Below are 20,296 nucleotides of genomic sequence, written 5' to 3' on the forward strand. Positions count from 1 at the left end.
TTAATCCAGGAGACTGAATGGAAATTAGGAAGAATATGACTTGTACCTGTTGCCATGGCTTCCAATACCTTTGACACAAAGGTTGGGGGTGTTGTGGATAGCGTGGAGGGCTGCTAGATGTTATAGCGAGACATCGATAGGATGCAAAACTGGGCTGAGAGTGGCAGATGGAGTTCAACCCAGATGAGTGTAGGGTGGCTCATTTTGGTAGGTCAAATATGATGGCAGAATGTAGTGCTAATAGTAAGACTCTTGGCAGCGTGGAGGATCAGAAGGTTCTTGGGGTCCAAGTCCATAGGACACTCAAAGCTGCTGCGCAGGTTGACTCTGTGGTTAAGAAGGCATACAGTGTATTGGCCTTCATCAACTGTGGAATTGAGTTCAGGAGCCAGGAGGTAACGTTGCAGCTATATAGGACCCTGGTCAGACCCCACTTGGAGTACTGTGCTCAGTTCTGGTCAGCTCACTACAGGAAGGATGTGGAAACTATTGAAGTGGTACAGAGGAGCTTTACAGGGATTTTCCCTGGATTGGGGAATATGCCTTATGAGAATAGGTTGAGCAAATTTGACATTTTCTCCTTGGAGCAATGGAAGATGAGAGGTGACCTGATAGAGGTGTATAAGATTATGAGAGGCATTGATCGTGCGGATAGGCAGAGGCTTTTTCCCATGGCTGAAATAGCTAACACAAGAGGGCACAGTGTTAAGGTGTTTGGAACTAGGTACAGAGGACATGTCAGGGGTAAGATTTTTATGCAGAGAGTGGTGAGTACGTGGAATGGGCTGCCGGTGACAGTGATGGAGACGGATACAATAGGGTCTTTTAATGGACTCCTGGATAGGTGCATGGAGCTTAGAAAAGTGGAGGGCGATTGGTAATCCTAGGTAATTTCTAAAGTAAGGACATGTTTGGCACAGCATTGTGGGCTGAAGGGCCTGTATTGTGCTGTAGGTTTTCTATGTTTCTATGTTAATAAGGAAACTTGGCAAATGTGAAAAGCTACACAAGTAACTTCTGACAGGCGATAGCATGAATGATCTATTGAAAAAAATGAAAGGAATATACAGGATGATGCCAAAGGGGATTGATTGCATTGTTGGCAGAAGGAAGAAACAAAAACTTATGATCAATGACATAATAATGGACAAACTAGGACTGGAACAAAATATAATTGCACATCAGAAGCTTATTTTAGGAATGCTGTATAATCAGCAGCCCCTAAACTGCTGAGCAATTGCCTACAGACATCTACTACATTTTTACACTCAGTTATGTAAATATCAACTTAATCAATGATCCTGTTTTGTTTTATTCAATTAGAAATAAATGGTTATCATATCTTCAATTGCTTCTTTAATTTCAGATTAAGAGTTTGATTTGAAGCATGCTTCATCCTGAAGTCTATCATTTGATATAAATGTGTAAAACTAAAATTATTCTTTCTCTTGTCACCAATAATTTCTGCATCTTAGTTTGTTCCATAGTTGTAAAACAATGAATGAATCTGAGGCTTTTTTTTACTACGTACACAAATAGTTCCACTTTCTCCAGTTTCTAACATATTATTCACAATTTAGATGCTGGATACTTCATGTACCTTGATACTAAGGATGGCAAGACTGGTGAAAGTGCTGTTCTGGAATCCAGGATCCTGTACCCAGAAGGGATGAGCAGTGTCTTCAGTTTTTCTACAAAATGACAGGCAGTCCAATGGATAAGCTCGTTATTTGGATGAAAATGGATAATGGAACTGGAACTGTTCAAAAACTAGTTAAAATTCATACATTACAAGGTATGATCTTTTTAGACTGATAACCTATTACTTCATTTGTCTATGTTTGTCCATTTCTCTCTAAATCTGCAAGATGGCACAGGTGAATCATGGCAACATTCTGCGGGCTACATACGACCTGTTGGTGCAGTCTTTCATTGATTCTGTTATGCTTATCAGATTTATTTAGTAGGCCTGCAAGAAAATGTATCTCAGGATTGTATATAGTGACAAATAAGTTCTTTGATAGTAAACAAGGAAGAAGCTGAGATGCTAGAAATCCGAGCAACACACACAAAATGCTAGAAAATCTCAGCAGGCCAGGTAGCATCTATGGAAAAAAGTACAGTTGATGTTTTGGGCCAAGATCCTTCATCAGGACTGGAGAAAAGAAGGTGAGGATTAGATTGCAGGAGTAAAGATTGGAGTAATTTACTCCTCATCTATTTTTCTCCAGTCCTGCTGAAAGGTCTTGGCCTGAAATGTCAACTGTACTTTTGTCCATAGATGCTGCCTGGCCTGTTGAGTTCCTCCAGCATTTTGAGTGTGTTACTTTGATAATCAATTTACTTTGAACTCAAATCTCTCCTATGCATAATATTTGTCCAAAAGTCTGATATCGATATCAAAGAATCTACTAATCTCTGTCTTGAATATGCTTAGGGATTGAGCCAAATATTCAGTACACCCAGATGAAGAATTTCCTTCTCACTTCTATCCAGTCTGGCCAGCATTTATTTTAAAATTATGACCTTTGGTCTGGATATCCCAACCAGGGGAAATATCTATCCCACATCTACCCAGTCAAGTACCCTACTTCTTAATGACGACCCTCTCAATTCTTGGTCCAGTCTCCTTAATCTCTCATCAAATGCCAAGCTGGCACTCACTTTCGCCACAGACCTGTTCACAATATCTTAAATGTAGTTTCATCAATGATGTATATAATCAGAGCTAATGCTCTCTACTCCTCTCTTTTATTCTCGTCTGCCCACAGTAAAACCCAATGCACTGTTTGCCTTCCTAGTTGCTTGCTTTACCTGTACGCTAATTTTCAATGTTTCATGCATTAAGATGCCCAGATCCCGCCCCCTTTACATCAGCAACTTTCAATCTCTTACCATTTAAAAAAACACTCTACCTTTCTGTTTTCCCTAACAAACCATTTGATCTCATACATTTACACAATATGTTCCATCTGACATGTGTGATCCAATCTGTCAACTTTTCTGTATCCCTTTACAGCTTCATTACATCGTCCTGACAGCTCATATTGCTAGTGAGCTTTGTATCATCACCAAACTGGAAATATTACACTTATTACACAAAATGCTGGATGAACTCAGCAGGCCAGGCACAATCTATGGAAAAGTGTAAGCATTGCTGTTTCAGGCCGAGACCATTCCTCAGGATTCATCAAGTCCTGAAGCAGCATTTTGGGGTATTAAGGGTGCCACACTGTAGGTGGCAGTGATAGTGTTTTGCGGAGTTGATGATTATGGAAAGTGAAGACAATGATTAAATGGGGAAACGAGATTCTCTAGATGCCGGAAATGTTAAGCAACTCAAACAGAATGGAGGGAAATGTGCAGACAAGTTTTCAGGTTGAGACCCTTCACAAGGCCTGATCTTGAGTCCTGATGAAGAGTCTTAGCCCAAAATGTTGACCTTTCATTCCTCTTCAGGCAGGTTGCCGCTCTTGCTGAGTTCATTGAGAATTTTGTGTGTTTTCCACGAAGAGTGGGTTCAGGAGAGTATGAAATGGAGAAGTGCAGTGAATGGGGTGGATGCAGCTGAAGATCTGCTCATTAAGGATAATCACTGATGAAGGAAATCAGAAGCAAAGGTGTGTGAAGTAACATTATTGAAGTAGATATAACAAAGATAGAGGAAACCGGAAACTAGCATTGTCCTTTCAGGAACTGGCAAGAGAGGGAGTGTGGCCAAGAAAGTTATGGGTTTGTTGGTTTTTCATAAATGTTGAATACCTATCTATCCCTGAAATAGAGAAGGGAAAACTAATGTAGGGAAAGGAAGAACCTTATTTGAACAGTGTGTAAATTAGGACAGAGTAGAAATTGCCACTGAAACTGACATAAATTTCCATTTCAGGGTGTGAGCAGGAAATAGCACTGACAGTGATCAGGGTGAGGAACTTGAGTATCATTGGCTAAGAGGACTTTCTGAAAAATTAGCATCCATAACAATTCCTTATTCCATAGCGACACCTTTGATCTGGAGGGTTGGTGAGCTTTAAAATCTAATAACAGAAACTATCCAAGTAGCCTAGAAACCAAATTTTTCACTATTTTCAATAAATAATTGCAATATAATAATACTTTGAGCATATGTTGGTGTGCTGGTTAGAAAGAATACTTTTATGTTTAGTTATTCCAGTCATGAAACTACTCATTTTCAGATTGGTTCATTTTGTTTCACTTCACTTCATTTGAACGTGCTTTACTCCCGGTACTCCTGGAGATTTCATCAACCACATTAAATTCTATGCCTTGTATGATAAATCATTCTGATTGTTGAAACTTTGACAAATATTTCATGTTTTTATCATTTATTTCTTTTTCTATAGCGGATGGCAGCCATTCATGGAACATTGCCCATGTGACCTTCAATGCGACAGCCAAGTTTCATTATGTTTTCGAAGGAATAATTGGTTAATCCTGTGATTCTTCAGGTGGTATTTTCCTGGATGATGTCACACTTATCGAGACCAAATGTCCTTATAGTGTCTGGCATGTAAGGAAATTCATCAAAAAGATTCAAAACAATGATAGGAGGACCATAACCTGTCCATGTTTCGAGAGCCCCGAAGGATATCGATATGGTTTATATTCAGACCTCATTCTTATTACGAAAATTATACAGGGATCTTTTTCCACCTGTGCAGTGGTGAAAATGATGATATGCTTGAATGGCCAGTTGGGAACAGACAAGTTACCATTACAGTACTGGACCAGCATCCTGATGTGAAACTGAGAATGTCGTCTACTCGAAGCTTCACTACAGATGGAAGTTTTCTTCTACCCGCTGAGAAAATAAATGCAATATCTCTGTTACAATTTTAGCATCTGTTTGAAATGGATTCTATAAGAAAGAGCTTGAGCTTTGGTCAAACTGTTTCTCCTTGTTTTCAGTTAGTATAAAACAGGGGTCCCCAACAGTTTTTGCACTGCAGACCAGTTTAATATTGCCAATATTCTTGCGGACCGGCGACCGGAGGTGAGGGGTAGGGTTGCCAATGGAGAAGAGTAGCAGTCAAATGCGTGTTTACCCCGAGAAAGACTACAATGACAATGAAGCCTTGTGTGGGCACCAGTGCACATGCGTGAACGTGCCGATTTTTTTCACAAATCGTTTTTGGTGATTCTGATTGGGTGGGGGTGGAGTGTTAATCACGACCGCAATATAGGTGATAAGTGGCTAATACACTCAATTTCATTTCTAAAAGTGTTTATCTAACGAATTTAATATTAAACACACAGCGTATATTTTCCTCGCATGAATACAGTGATAAGTCAATTATCAGGGGAGCTTGAAGTAAGTGTTGAACGGACTACGAACCTCCAGTAGAAGTGGTAGAGGCAGGTTCGATATTATCATTTGAAGAAAGATTGGACAGCTATATGGGCAGGAAAGGAATGGAGGGTTATGGGCTGAGTGCAGGTCGATGGGACAAGGTGAGAGTAGCGTTCGGCACAAACTTAAAGGGTCTAGGTGGCCAGTTTCCGTGCTGTAATTGTTATATGGTTATATAAGTCACTTATAAGTCAATTGTATCATAACATTTTAAGTAATGTTTGGATATTAAACACACAGCACATATTTTCCCCGCATGAACATATAAAATCATTGCAACACACCAATACTGCTGAATCAGTGGGAGCCCTGGGCTTGTTTCCCTGCAACATCGAGGGGTGACGGGAGACAGCGATACCCGAAGGGGGTTCCTTATGTCCAGTCTATTCCGCAGTTTAGTTTTTGTTGCATTCATTGCAGAGATATGTTGGAAATGGAAGCAACGTTTTCAGTGCTTTCGTGGCTATCTCAGGATATTTAGCCTTGACTTTGATCCAGAATGCCAGCAGAGGTGTAATGTCAAACATACTTTTCAGCCCGCCGTCATTTGCAAGCTCGAGGAGCTAATCTCCTTCCCACACTGACATGGATGACGCGAGGGTCATGACCTCACGTGCGTTCATGCTCAACAGTGGCCGTGACAGGGAATGAGGAAAGATGCAGCTGACTCATGTCACCAAATCATGTCGTTTCCTCACGGCCCGGTAGCACTTGCTTTGTGGACCGGCACCTGTCCGCAGCCCGGTGGTCGGGGACAGCTGGTATAAAACATACACATAATGGACACAGGTGAATAAATATGAGTGAAAATAATCAGACACCGGGAAATATGAAACAAAAATATTTTTTGTGCTTGTTTCACAGAGTATCTGAATTTTCCTTCATTCTCTAGTTTTAAATCTCTCAGTGCCATACACACACCATGTTCATAGTTTCTATGGGTCTTATCTCCATCTTCCTTAACCTAGTTCCCAAACTATTAACCACTTAGTGGTGTCTCCTTATAATTTGTTAACAAACTCTGCGAGGGCGGCATCTTTTGGCCATCTGTACTTACACACTGAATCACACACTTTGCTATGGGACTGAAGTCCTCTAGAATGCAGGCCAGGTTAAGAATTGGTTTCACTTTCCCAGATGGGCCTTAATGAAGTAGGTGAGTATTTATTAACAATTAAATAACTTCACAATCACTAGTAATGTTTGTTTTCAGTACTGTTCTCCTCCTGAAACCTGGGAATTTAGCTTTAGATTTAGATTATGAAGACACACAGTCCTATTTACTGTCATTTAGTAATGCATGCATTAAGAAATGATACAATATTTCCTCTGGAGTGATATCACAGAACACAGGACAGACCAAGACTGAAAAACTAACAAAACCACACAATTATAACATATAGTTACAACTGTGCAACAATACCATAACTTAATGAAGAACTGTCCATGAGCACAGTAAAAAGTTCAAAGTCTCTCAAATGTCCCACATCTCATGCAGACGGGAGAAGGAAGAAAAACTCTCCCTGCCATGCCCGACCATAGTCCGACTCTGAGTCGTCGGAAAACTTTGAGCCTCCGATCTGCTCTCCGACACCGAGTACCGAGTACCATCTCTATCCGAACGATTCGACCTCAATCTCGGTTGCCAACAGCAGGCAAAGCTGGGGATTTTGAGGCAGTCTGTCTGGAAGATTCTCGATCGCCCAGTAACAACAGAAGTGAACATGCATTTCTGAAATTTCTCCATATGTTCCTCTGTGCTTTCACGTCTGTCTCCATCAAATCAGAATTGTCCATGGCCCCTATTTAACGGATAAGATATCACTTTCACTGGAGGGCTGCGCACACGTGAGGCACTGTTATCTCTTCTAAAAATTATGTACAGTTTGAACTTCATCCTTTCCTTCTTTCAATGAATCTCAAAGTGGTATATGGTGACATACAGCTCAGGTACATTGGTAATAAATTTACTTTGAACTTTCACTTTTCCTTCTGTCTCTAAAGCCACAGACTAAACTTTGCCACGTGCCTTCGTTATTTCATGATATAGTGAAGTCTTGAGCAGCCTTCCTAATTAGGGGTGCCTGGGAGCTACAGAGGTCCATTGGACAGGTGCCTGGATAAGGTGCGGATTTCGGGGCAGCACATCAGAGAAACAAAGTTGAGTTTGAGGAGTGTGACGAGAATACACATAAAATTAAGATGTTTGCTGGCCTCGGTTAGCATCAGTGATATCAGCAAGTGGTCTGCCACCTGCCCTCAGGGGAAGGAGAGATAAGGAACAATGGAGCAGCGTCTGGAGATGTGTAATGAAGGAACGGGGGAGAGAGAGCTGTCTGGAGCGGCTCCCCCCTTTGAACCTTGAACTGTTTGAAGTGATGGACAGGCGATACCCCAGCAGGGGGATAAAAAGGGACCGGTTCGCTAAGGCAGGACACACACGCCACCCGAGGTAACAAGACCCTGGAAGCGGTACGCCTCTCACGAGTCAGTGGGAAGTATCAGACAACGGCCAGGGTGGAAAGGTACGATCAGCGGGAACCCGGTGTGTGTCCGCCCTTGCCTGGGTGCCGGGTTCACTGCAGAGGATCGACCGCATCTGGAGGAGGGGTCACAGTCGGTGACCTCAGGTGACATCACCAAGGACCCGCCCAAAATCGCCGGTCTGTGAGTGAAGCCGTGTCTGAATGATCAGTTGTTCCTGTTCTCTCTCTCTCTCCCCCCACGTTGTCCATCGCCATGGCAACGATTGCTGCGAACTGAACTACTAAACTGGACTGAACTTTGAGTCACTTTGAAATTTGGTCATTTACCCCTAGACAACGATAGAGCTTGATTGATGCTGTTATCTTAATTCTGTGCACATGTGTGTTTATCATCGCTGAACTGTTGCATTTATTATCCTTTCGATTACTGTGTTGCTTGTTTCTTTAATAAAACTTTCTTAGTTCTAGTACTCCAGACTCCAACTGAATGATCCATTTCTGCTGGTTTGGCAACCCAGTTACGGGGTACGTAACATAAGTGGGGTTCTCGTCCGCGATTTTGAACGCTAAATTTGGGATGGAGTAAATTGATTGGGTTAAAATTCCCGAAAGAAAGAAAAGACAAACAGCAGAAATGGAGGCTGAGGAATTTATAAAGGCGCCGACCTTGGAGGCATTAGAGGATGCCAGGAAATCGGAATTGATAGCTGTGGCCAAACGGTTGAATCTTGCTAAGGTGAAGTCGACAATGAGGAGAGAGGAGATACACAGAGCTATTGTAGAGCACTATGTATCTAAAGGTGTGTTTCCCCAAGGTTATCTGGAGGTGGTGTCTATTGAAAAACCTGCTGGAGACGCGGTACAGGTACAGCTTGAAAAACTGAGACTCGAGCACGAGTTCCGGGTACGGCAGTTAGAACACGAAGAGAAGCAGTTAGAAAGGCAGGAGAGACAGTTAGAAAGGCAGGAGAGGGAGTTAGAAAGGCGGGAGAAAGAGAAAGAGGTAGAAAGGCAAGAGAGAGAAAGACAGTTGGAGAGAGAGGAGAAACAGAGGGAAAGGGAATTTGAGCTGGAGAAGTTAAAGATAAGGGCCGAGCAGGGGCTCGTGCCGAACCAAGGTGAAGGGTTCCGGGCGACCCAGGAGGTTAGGCTGGTTCCCCCATTTGACGATACCGACGTGGATCGGTACTTTCTCCATTTCGAAAAAGTGGCTATAAGTCAGGACTGGCCGAGGGATAAGTGGGTTGTTTTACTTCAGAGTGTGCTGAAAGGGAAGGCCCAGGAAGCTTACTCAGCTTTGTCCGCGGAAGATGCCCAGAGGTATGAGGTGGTGAAAGAGGCCATCCTCAGGATTTATGAGTTGGTCCCGGAGGCATACCGGCAGAGGTTCCGGAATGCGAGGAAGCAGTGGGACCACACGTATTTGGAGTTTGCCCGTGAGATGTAGACATATTCTGAGCGTTGGTGTGCCTCGAAGGGGGTAGAGGGGGATTATGACAGACTGCTACAACTGATCCTGATTGAGCAGTTTAAAGGTTGTGTCCCTGAGGGTATGGGACCCTACCTCGATGAGAAAGAGGCAGCCACGTTAGCCGCAACTGCTAAGTTAGCGGATGAGTATGCGTTGACGCATAAAATGAAGTTTGCCCCGAGTAAAGGCTACCAGAAGGGTAGTCAGGACGGCGGGGAGAGTCCACCGGAAAAGTCAGAAAGTAAGCCGGGGACTAGTGAAAAGGATAAGGTAGACCAGGAGCAGTCTGGTAGGAAGTCTCCTGGGGTCGTCTGTTATAATTGTGGGAAAGCTGGACACTTTGCGTCCAGGTGCTTTGCCCCAAGGAAGGAGACGGGGAAAGGAAAAGTGGAAATTTTGAATGGCTGTATCGAGCTTTTAAGCGAACCACTAGGGAAGGACAGGTCTGAAAAAGTCCAGGAAGGGCGCGAGAGGTTTATCTCGGCGGATTGGTGTCAGTGAAGGAGAGGTTAAAACCAGTTCCAGTGCGGATCTGGAGAGACACGGGAGCGTGTCAGTCACTAATACTGAAGAGTGTATTAGAGTTTAGCTCAGAGACCCAGACTGGGGAGGTAGAGGTCAAAGGTGTTGGGGAAGGGACAGAGTCAGTCCCTTTGCACCAGATACACTTACAGAGCAACCTGGTCTCTGGACTAGTCATGATCGGGGTGAGGTCCGAATTACCGATGAAAGACGTGGAAGTCTTGCTCAGTAATGACATCACCGGAGGAATCGTGTTCCCAGTCGTGAGATTGACAGGTCAGCCTGCCAGCATTGAGGCCCCGCCCAGGGACTCACAGGTTCATCACGGGCCCGCGATAGTGAATTTAGCTGAAACATTTCTGCCAACCTTGTATGAGACGGGGTGTAGTGAGATAAGAGGTAGTGAGGGAGCTGGGACGGACATAGCAGTAGCCAGGAAAGAATTTGTGCAGACGCAGGACCGAGACGAGGGGCTGATGGTTTTTGCAGAGACAGCTCTCTCTGACACAGCTTTAACAAAGGAACTAGTAGGCTATTGTGGGGAGGAGGAAGCGCTAAGGAGAAAAGGGAAATCAAGTACAGTACCCGCAGATGAGGAATGGGGGGTGGTGCAAAAGGGTTATGGGGATGAGGTTTTTAACATGGCCCACGAGGTACCCCCCCCGGTGGACATTTTGCGGTGCTGGAGGAAACAGTTGGTGGAATCATGAAAGAGATTTACCGGCTGCCCAGGGGGAAGAATGTTATTGATCATGACCGACGCGAACTGAGACGGTCACCGGCTTTTGATATGCTAACAAACCTAGTCGGTGTTAGCGTGGAAATCAATGAAGCTAGGGGCCCCCTGATAAGAGGAAAAAACCATTTTGAAAAGATTAGGATGGGATCGGTCAGATGGGAGAAGGTCTATTGTTTTGGCCGTGTCTGAATGATCAGTTGTTCCTGTTCTCTCTCTCTCTCCCCCCACGTTGTCCATCGCCATGGCAACGATTACTGCGAACTGAACTACTAAACTGGACTGAACTTTGAGTCACTTTGAAATTTGGTCATTTACCCCTAGACAACGATAGAGCTTGATTGATGCTGTTATCTTAATTCTGTGCACATGTGTGTTTATCATCGCTGAACTGTTGCATTTATTATCCTTTCGATTACTGTGTTGCTTGTTTCTTTAATAAAACTTTCTTAGTTCTAGTACTCCAGACTCCAACTGAGTGATCCATTTCTGCTGGTTTGGCAACCCAGTTACGGGGTACGTAACAGGAGATATTGTTAAAGATCATACTGTTTTTGTGGCACATTCAGTAAATTGGGGTAAGTGAAAAAGGATGGGGATTAGAGGGACCTAATGATCAAAATATCATGGTAGAGTGTGGAGATCAAGACATGCATAGAAATACTGATTGATGGGGTCGAGGTTATTAGGGTATTTAGGAAATTTGTTCTCAGTGATCAGGAAGTGCGACAATAGCCGGGTCTGGATAGAAGTCCAAGGAATAGAACTGCAGGTAGTACATCACTGAAAATTCAGTACGTCTTGGTTTTAATCAGACACCCAAAATATGTTTCTTCATCCTGCTCCTGATCTCCATGAGGAGACAGCAGTGGAGTGCAATGTTGCTGATTCACTGCTGGATTTGACATTGCTTTGATTTCGTTGGAGATCCCAGGGGTAAGGAGTGGAAGGGCATTGAAAGATAAATTCCTTTAGTTTTATTATTTCCTTATAGTATTACAAACTACTTAAATATTTTAAATGTATCTAACCATTTAATTGTTTTTTTATAATTTAGCACTTACCATGAAAATATAATGTTTTGCAATTGAGATCACACTAGTAGGCTCAGGGATACGGAGAATTCTTGTGACTGGATCCCATATTTGGACTATGTAAACATGGATGTCATAAAAGATAAAATACCAAATTGAATTAAAATATTCTTTTTCTAAGAATGTGCTGATTAATTTCACCTACTATTTCTCTATAATAGTTTATGGACAGAAGATTAAAATGTACTGCTATTGATGCAATAATGTTCTTGAATCTGTAGATCACGAATAACCATTATTGAAGAACCGAATAGTTCAGTATATTTTTCATTCGAAAGTTTAGATAAGACTTCTTAATAATGAAAAACCCAAGTGAAATCCATTGAAGTGTTTGTTTCTGGCGTGAATCGACTCTAAACTCAGAAATGACTGGAATTCCCTTCAGTTTGCCTATTGCCGCAACGGGTCAACAACAGATGTTATTTCATTAGGTCATCACTTAGAGCAAGATCATCTGAACAACAGTCATGCACATGATAATATGCTGTCGTTTGACTACAGTTTGGTGTTCAACACCTTCATCCTCCCCAAACTGATCACCAAGTTCCTAGATCTGGGCTTCTGTACATTCTTTTGCAACTGGATCCTTGACTTCCTCATCAGCAGATCCCAATCAGTATGCTAACAGTATCTCCTCTTTGTTGATCATCAAGACAGATACATCTCAAGACTGCATTCTTCGCCCCCTGCACCATTTTCTTTACATCTATAACTTCATCTCTAAGCACAGATCCAATACCATCGATAAATTCGCCAATGGCACAACTACTGTTGGCCAGATCACTTGTGGCGATGAGTGAATATACAGGAATGAGATAAAGCATCTAGTTGAGTGGGGCCACTATGGCAACCTCATGGTCAACATCAACCAAACCAAAGCAGATGATAAGAAGCCTGAAGTCCCACACCACAGGTTTAGGAACAGCTTCATTCCTACAACCATCAGGCTCTTGAATATACCTGCACAATCCTAACCCTATCTCAGCAATGGAACACCATAGATTACTTCTTGCATTGCCATGGATTTCTATTGCACCTTTGCTTTTTGATATTACAGTCTTGCTTTAACAAACATGGTTTAATTAGATTTGTAACATATTTGGAATTTTTATTCTGTGTTTATTTAAACCTTTGTACTGGTGATGATGTTGCAAGGAGTTTTTCATTCTGTCTGTATCTCACTGTCCTTCTGAACCTGATAATAAACTCAACTGGAATTGTTAAATTTGAGATTGTTACACTATTAAGTTGTTAGATTTGCTTCATATTTCCGACCAATATGATTCTGCACTCTGCTTTAATATTTAAGGTAGCATTAAATGACCTAATATGTATGACACTGTTTAATTACAGGCAGCAATAACACCTAATTTTGGGACAAGCCCACATTAACTGGATACTACGATGGTGCATGCGACTGTTACTGGAGTTTCTCCTGGGGATGGGCAGGATTCATATCACACAGGGATCTCCAGGGCAGAAGTTTCTTAAAAAATGATGACCTCATTATTATTATTGAGTTCAATGGTAAAGTTTTTTCTCATGTTTTCTCTTGGTGTGGTTGTTACTTTTCCATCGCAGACTGAAAGTCGGGTTTAGAAAGCTGAGTTCTGTGCTTCATTGTTAACTTCATCTGATATGAAGTTGTTTAGGGATTTTTGCAGAGAAATTAGTTACTTGTGCAAGTAATAAATATGATTGGTCAACAAGGTGATAACAGTCAGTTATAAGGAGAATTCATGGCAGGGACACATGAATGAGAAACTTGGCAAAATTTTGTAAAGTAAATGGTATTGTTGATGGGTGTATGGTTTGAAGAACTAGAGGGGGATATATGTGAGAGTCTATCTCCAGTTGCTACTTTTATATGTGGTAATTTGACATGCTGCTTTTTCAAACACACTATGGAAGACTGAAGGGGTACGGTACACTGCTCATTCTGTTCTTCTTAATGGTGAAGAAAAATGATTGAAGCTTATTTCTCCAATAAACCAGGGGTCAGAAAATACAAAGGTTTATGCACTGTTAGTTAAAAAAACAGCTGACACACCTAACAACTACGAATTATGGATCTGGAGTGGGATGAGTTTACTGGTTATCCCTCAGGTGGGATAATTTAATCAGCTAGCACTTCCTCTGGCCTCTCATTCCATATTGCATGCTGCTCTGTGTAACATAAAATAGCTTCCATAGTTCCTATTAAATATTTTCCCTCTCACTTTAAACCTAAGACTTCCAGGTTTTGGTTCCCCAACACTGCAAAGAATATGCTATGTATACACTCATAATGAGTTTATATGTTTCATCAAGTCTCCTCTTGCTCTTCTAAGTTCCAATGGATACAGAGCCACTTATTAAATGCATCAAACAAACTACTGTGAGATCGTCCCTTCAAAGCTTCTTCTCTGGTGTGGATTCTGAGGCAATGAATGAGCGAATGTGAGAATCGCAGACTCCACATGTGGGGCAGCAGAGAGCTAATGGAAGAGGGGTTTGGTTTTGTGAGGTGGTGTGATTCTGCCCCTACTTACACCGGGACGTTTGTGTGCTCTCAATACATGACCTCAGGACTCTCAATATGACCCTGAAAGCAACCTCTCCACTCAATCTTGCTCAATGCAATGTGCTATTTTGAAGCATTGCCACTTTTTAAGAACATACTGTTCCTATTTGGCCGTGCTGTTCCCCTCCCTTTCTCTACCTCTCAGACATTGTTAGACTCATACCTAACACAGATTGTTGCCCTTCATTGTAAATGGTAACAATAACTTCCAGGATTTTTTGAATTACACTGAGAACTTCATTGGGTGCTAAACTTGCAACCATGTGGTTCCTGAATCAGGGTCACTGGGGTGACATTAGCAGCAACAATTGCCATATGCAACGTAGCATAGTCTTTGAACTATGGACTAGGGGGTGCATACACCTTCAGGTGGTTTTTGCACTTGTCCAAGGTTGGAAAGGGATGGATTAGACTCAAATCATGATTCTCACACTCATGAATGACCTGCGTAATGGATAATGGATAATGGCACAGAAATGGTTGGATGTGGTTCATGCCATACTTTCCGTATCCAGAGTCTTGTCTAATTTGATGCTTGAAGAAGACACTGGAGGGAAGCTCTGGATGATTGAGAGAAGACCAAGGGAATTAACCCAGAGATTATAGAAGAAAACAGGAAAGAAACAATTATCAAAATGCAAAAATCAATCGCTGAACTTAACTAATCTTTTTTTTCAAAGATCTGACTCCACTGATTCATACAGAAGTGCCAGTTCAACCCAGGGGTCCTCCATTAAGGCATCGGCGAGCAGTAGAACATCAGCTACAAAGTCCCTTCAGAGAGCAGTGCAGTCCTGGCTATTGTCTGAATGGTGGAATATGTGTTATTGTGAATGGGAATTCAAGTTGCAGGTAGGTGAAGCTTCTGCAACTCATGTGTGGTACTTTGAAGGAGCAAAATAGTTATTTTGCAGGGTTTACTTAGAAAATTTTGATGACCTTTTGTCTCAGTTTGCACTATGAAATCTGATTTCTCTGATTCCAGAACCACAGATGTCCATTTGTTACAAAGATCTGATCTACCCTTTTCTGAAATGCAAATTACTTTTGTTGAAAGCCAACCTCAACAATATTTGAATTTGCTACACCACATGACAATAGGACACATGTCCTACTAAGTTGATACAGTTATTTGATATCAAAAAGTCCATACAGCTCAACTTGTCTATGCTAACCAAGTTGCCCATCTAAGCTAATGCTATTTGCCTGAATTTGTCTCTTTTCCCTCATCATTTTGTTTCCATGTAGCTGTGTGAATATCTTTTTAAATGTTGTAATTATACCTGTAATAATGGCATGATTATAAACGTTGTAGCAAAAAAAAGCATACAAATATAAGACACTGCTGGGCAAGAGAATATTGATGATCATCAAGCCCACGTTGTATTCCCCATGCTAGCATTAGTTCAACTTTATTGATAGATATTGCCTATCTGACCCATTAGTCCCATGCAACAATTTTTAACACAGTATAATCTTTAGGGAGATGTGCAGCTCCGAGCGAGAATAGAATTTTCCCTATATTTGTGTTTGATAGAAGATGGGCAAGATTCAAACACGATAAAGCCTGCAGAGGTTGGAAATCCAAACAACACACACAACATGCTGGAGGAATACAGCAGGTCAGGTCGCATCCGTGGAAAAGAGTGAAATGGGAGGACTAATCAATCCATTTTGTTTGGAAAGCACTCACAGCCCAAACTACCATTCTCCGTAATGCCCTATATCTCTTTTCAGTTTCATCATCAAGTTCAAACAAAATGCAAAACATGAAATTAGTATGACCAAAAATAATTAATTGTAACTTCAGAAGATGCTCTTATAGATCAGGGCCACTGGGTAAACTGCTCCTTACAACTTATCCTGGCCATTATCTGATGACACATTCTCAGATTTGCTTGTTACGGCTCTACATAGTTTGCATTATTGGTATAGGAGAGAACTATTGCTCACTGGGAAACCTAGGTAAGTACATGAAGACTGTAGAAAGGATGTGTTTGTGAACTTGGAAGCTGTTAGATGGGGGGATCTGTATGGAACATACTGTAGGCACCAACATTAAACTGTTGGACCGAAAGGCTGTTGTTTGTGCGATATTGTTATGTCATACTCTGTAATGTTGTTCCTTTTTAGGTGTACCTCAACTCAAATACACCAGCTCTTTGGTGATCGCTGTGAGAGAGCACAGGTTCATGGCACAGTCCTGGGAGTCCTGATTGGTGCAATTGCAGGTGTGCTGGTGTTGTCTATTGCTATTATTAACATAATTGCCAGAAACGAAATTAAATCATCATAATGCATCATAGTGGATTATAAATTGAAATTTTCACTAATTTACAAATCTTTTAATGTCTTGCAAGAACTTGCATGAGTTTTGTGCTTAATGGTAATTTCATGAAATTTGGTTGTATTTGTATCTCCTCACATTAGACATTGCAATTTTTTCTAATTGTATTATGGGTAATAAAGCATGTAATAAGTAGTTGAGTCAAACTGTTAAGCACTGCTTTGCTTTGTAGAGCTTTTACAATATTTCATTATGCCTGTTCGCATTTCCTGAAGCTTGTGTGTGAATTTATTCTTTAACATAATTCAGAGTTAAAGCAGACAACAAGGCTGGTTGAGCAAGGGAGTCCTGGTCTATAGAAAGTGAGTTCAGATGAGATGAGGAGCTGTGTAAGAAAACAATTTAGTAGCTACCTTACAAGGAATCTGATTTAAAGGGGAGTGGATGCAAAAAGAACTTGTGTAAAATGGTTGATCATCAATATACTAGACACATTGTAAAGATCAATGAGCATAGGAAGATCTAGGAAGTATTCAGCACTGATTTAGAGCACTGTGGAAGTGTTCTTTTGTGCCAGGGACATCTTAGGAGGAAATGATAATCAAACATATAAGGTGCAAAAAAAGATAAATGGGTTTGAAGTCTTATAGATCTTTAGTTAATTTAATGCCACCAAGTAGGAGAGTTAGTGTTCTATTTGAAGAGAGGTGTTGAGAATTTACGCAGTAGCTTTAATCGAACATCTCCAGCGATTTCTGGAAGTTATAAATTTGCCACGTGTGAAAGAGGCAGATCACCATCGTCATCATCAGCATCTGGCGCCGTGTCATATGATGTGCACGATCGTGGTCTATGACCATGATTTTTCTTGGAAAACTCTCCAGAAGTGGTTTGTCACTGCTTTCTTCTGGCCAGTGTGTTTACAACACGGGTGACCGCAGCCATTATCAGTACTCTTAAGAGATTGTCCGCCTGGCGTCAGTGGTTGCATAACCAGGATTTCTTATGTTCTTATATACCAGCTACTCATACAGTGATGCACCACCTGCTCCCATGTGACCCTGATCGGCGGGGGAGGGGGTGGGTAAGCAGGTGCTACACCTTGCCCAAGGGTGACCTGCAGGGAAGCAGCATCTTACACCTTCCTTGATAGAGACGTATCTCTACTCTGCCACTGAAGATCAGTGATCACATTAGTAAATTAAAGCATGCACTGTACCAGTTAACTTTCTGTAGTCTTTGCAAGTTGCATGTGTTCGTTGATAGTGTATTTAACCACATTGAACATTATTTATGCTGTATTTTGACCACAATGTAAAGTATTCTTTCACCACTCAGAAGCCTTGAACAATGTCAGTTGTTAGACACTATGGGATATCATTCTTAAAATTGGCTGAACACAGAAATAAATTTGCTGTAATCTTAACTATAGAGTCATATAGTAATAGAAAAGTACAGCACAGAAACAGGCCATTCATCCCATCTACTCTGTGCCTAACTATTTAGACTGCCCACTCCTGTCAACGTGCACTGGGACCATAGCACTCCTTCCCCCTACCAGCCATGTACCATAAGACCTAGAGCAGAATTAGGCCATTCAGCCTATCGAGTCTGCTCTGCCAATTCATCAAGGCTAATCCCATGATCCCACTCAACTCCATACATCTGCCTTCTCCCCATATCCGTTGATGCCCTGACCAATCAGGAAATGATCAACTTCTACTTTAAATGTACCCATGGACTTGGCCTCCATCGCAGTCACTGGCTGAGCATTCCTCAGCTTCACCACTCTCTGGCTAAAAGAATTCCTTCTTACCTCTGTTCTAAAAGGTTGCCCCTCAATTCTGAGGCTGTGCCGTCTAATTCTGGATACCCCAACCATAGGAAACTTCCTCTCCACATCCACTTTATCTACTCCTTTCAACATTTGGTAGGTTTCAATGAGATTCTTCCCCTGAATTCTTATAAATTTCAGTGAGCACAAGCCCAAAGCTGCCAAACGCTCCTTACATGTTAACCCCTTCATTCCCAGAATCATCCTTGTGAACCTTCTCTGGACTCTCTCCAATAACAACACATCCTTTCTGAGATATGGGGCCCAAAACAGTTGATAATACTCCAAGTGTGGCCTGACTAGTATCTTAAAAGCCTCAGCATTATCTGTGTGTTTTTATATTCTATTCCTCAAGAAATAAACGCCAACATTGCATTTGCCTTCTTTACCAGAGATTCAACTTGGGAGTCTTGCACAAGGACTCTTAAGGCCCTTTGCACCTCTGATGTTTGAATTTTCTCCCCATTTAGATAATAATCTGCACTATTATTCCTTTCACCAAAATACATTATCATACAATTCCCAACACTATATTCCATCTGCCACGTTTTCGCCCATTCTTCCAATCTGCTTAAGTCCTGCTGCAATCACATTGCTTCCTCAGCATCACCTCCCACATTTTTCATATCTTCTGCAAACTTTGCCACAAAGCCATCAATTCAATTATCTAAATCACTGGCAAACATTGTGAAAAGTAGCAGTCCCAATATTGACCCCTGAGGAACACCATATGTCACTGGCAGCCAAACAGAAAAGGCCCCCTTTATTCCCACTCACTGCGTACTGCCTGGCAGCCATTATTCTATCCATGTCAGTATCTTTCATGTAACACCATAGGATTTTATCTTGTTAAACAGCCTCCTGTGAGGTACCTTATCAAATGCCTTCTGAAAATCCAAGTAAATAACATCCGCTGCCTCTCCTTTGACCACCCCGCCCATTACTTCCTTGAAGAACTATAACAGATTTGTCAGGTAAGATTTTCCTTTATAGAAACCATGTACCTATCCAAATTTCTCTTAAAGATTGAAATTGAGCTCGTATGTACTTGTATCGGCAACTCATTCCACAATCTCATGATCCTCTAAGTGAACAAGTTTCCTCTCATGTTCCCCTTAAACTTTTCACCTTTTACTTTTAACCCTTGACCTCTAGCTGTCATCCCACCCAACCTCAGGGGAATAAGCCTGCTTGTATTTACCCTATCCATACCCCTCATAATTTTGTAGACCTCGATCAAATCTCTCCTGCTGGACTAAAGAAGATCTTATTTTATTACAGACAGGTATCAAGCAAAACTCTGTCAATCCCCCAGCACATTTCTCAGTCTTTTTCACTGCTTTACCCAATAAGATTTCCCCTGAAGTGGATCTATTCTGCAGGACAAAGGGAAAAGTGTTTAATCTATATCACCTTCACTTCAGAAGCAAGTTTATGCCGACTTTAGTCATCGAGTTGCAGTACACAGGCAATCTTGCATGTTCACACATTTGCAGCTCCAAATTATCAGTGAAGCAATTTTTAAAGCATACTAGAGGACAAGCCTTGCACTTAAAAGCTACCAATCAAAAGTTTATAGCACTTTAACAAATTGTTAAACAGAAGTTCTTTACGTCAAGTTGTACAACACAACATCTTGACAAAAAAGGTTCGTGTGAGATTCTGGGAAACATGGAAAACTTCCCATTCCATGGGAGCCACTTTTAAACAATGGGTACACAGTGCTGATGAGCACACCATTTCTTCAACTGATTAGCACAGCGTTTGGAGGTCCAAAGGAAAGATCAATATCTTAAAGGTGGAAAAAAGCTTATGATCTATGAGAGAACAGGGATCCTTGTGCTTCTGTGCACATGGTTAACTTACAGGAAGTACTTCAAAGCAATGGAAAGTTACCACAAACATCCTTTCTACAAATCCTCCAAATTAGTTATC

General features: G+C 41.6%; 1 pseudogene; it reads left to right on the plus strand.

The window, feature by feature from the left end:
- The window catches only part of LOC134357212 (meprin A subunit alpha-like), a 28,281-nt pseudogene extending 11,745 nt beyond the window's left edge, over positions 1–16,536 (plus strand).
- Positions 16,537–20,296: the final 3,760 nt, after the last annotated feature.

The sequence above is a fragment of the Mobula hypostoma genome, chromosome 2, assembly GCF_963921235.1.
Source record: "Mobula hypostoma chromosome 2, sMobHyp1.1, whole genome shotgun sequence".
In the NCBI taxonomy this organism is placed as follows: Eukaryota; Metazoa; Chordata; class Chondrichthyes; order Myliobatiformes; family Myliobatidae; genus Mobula; species Mobula hypostoma.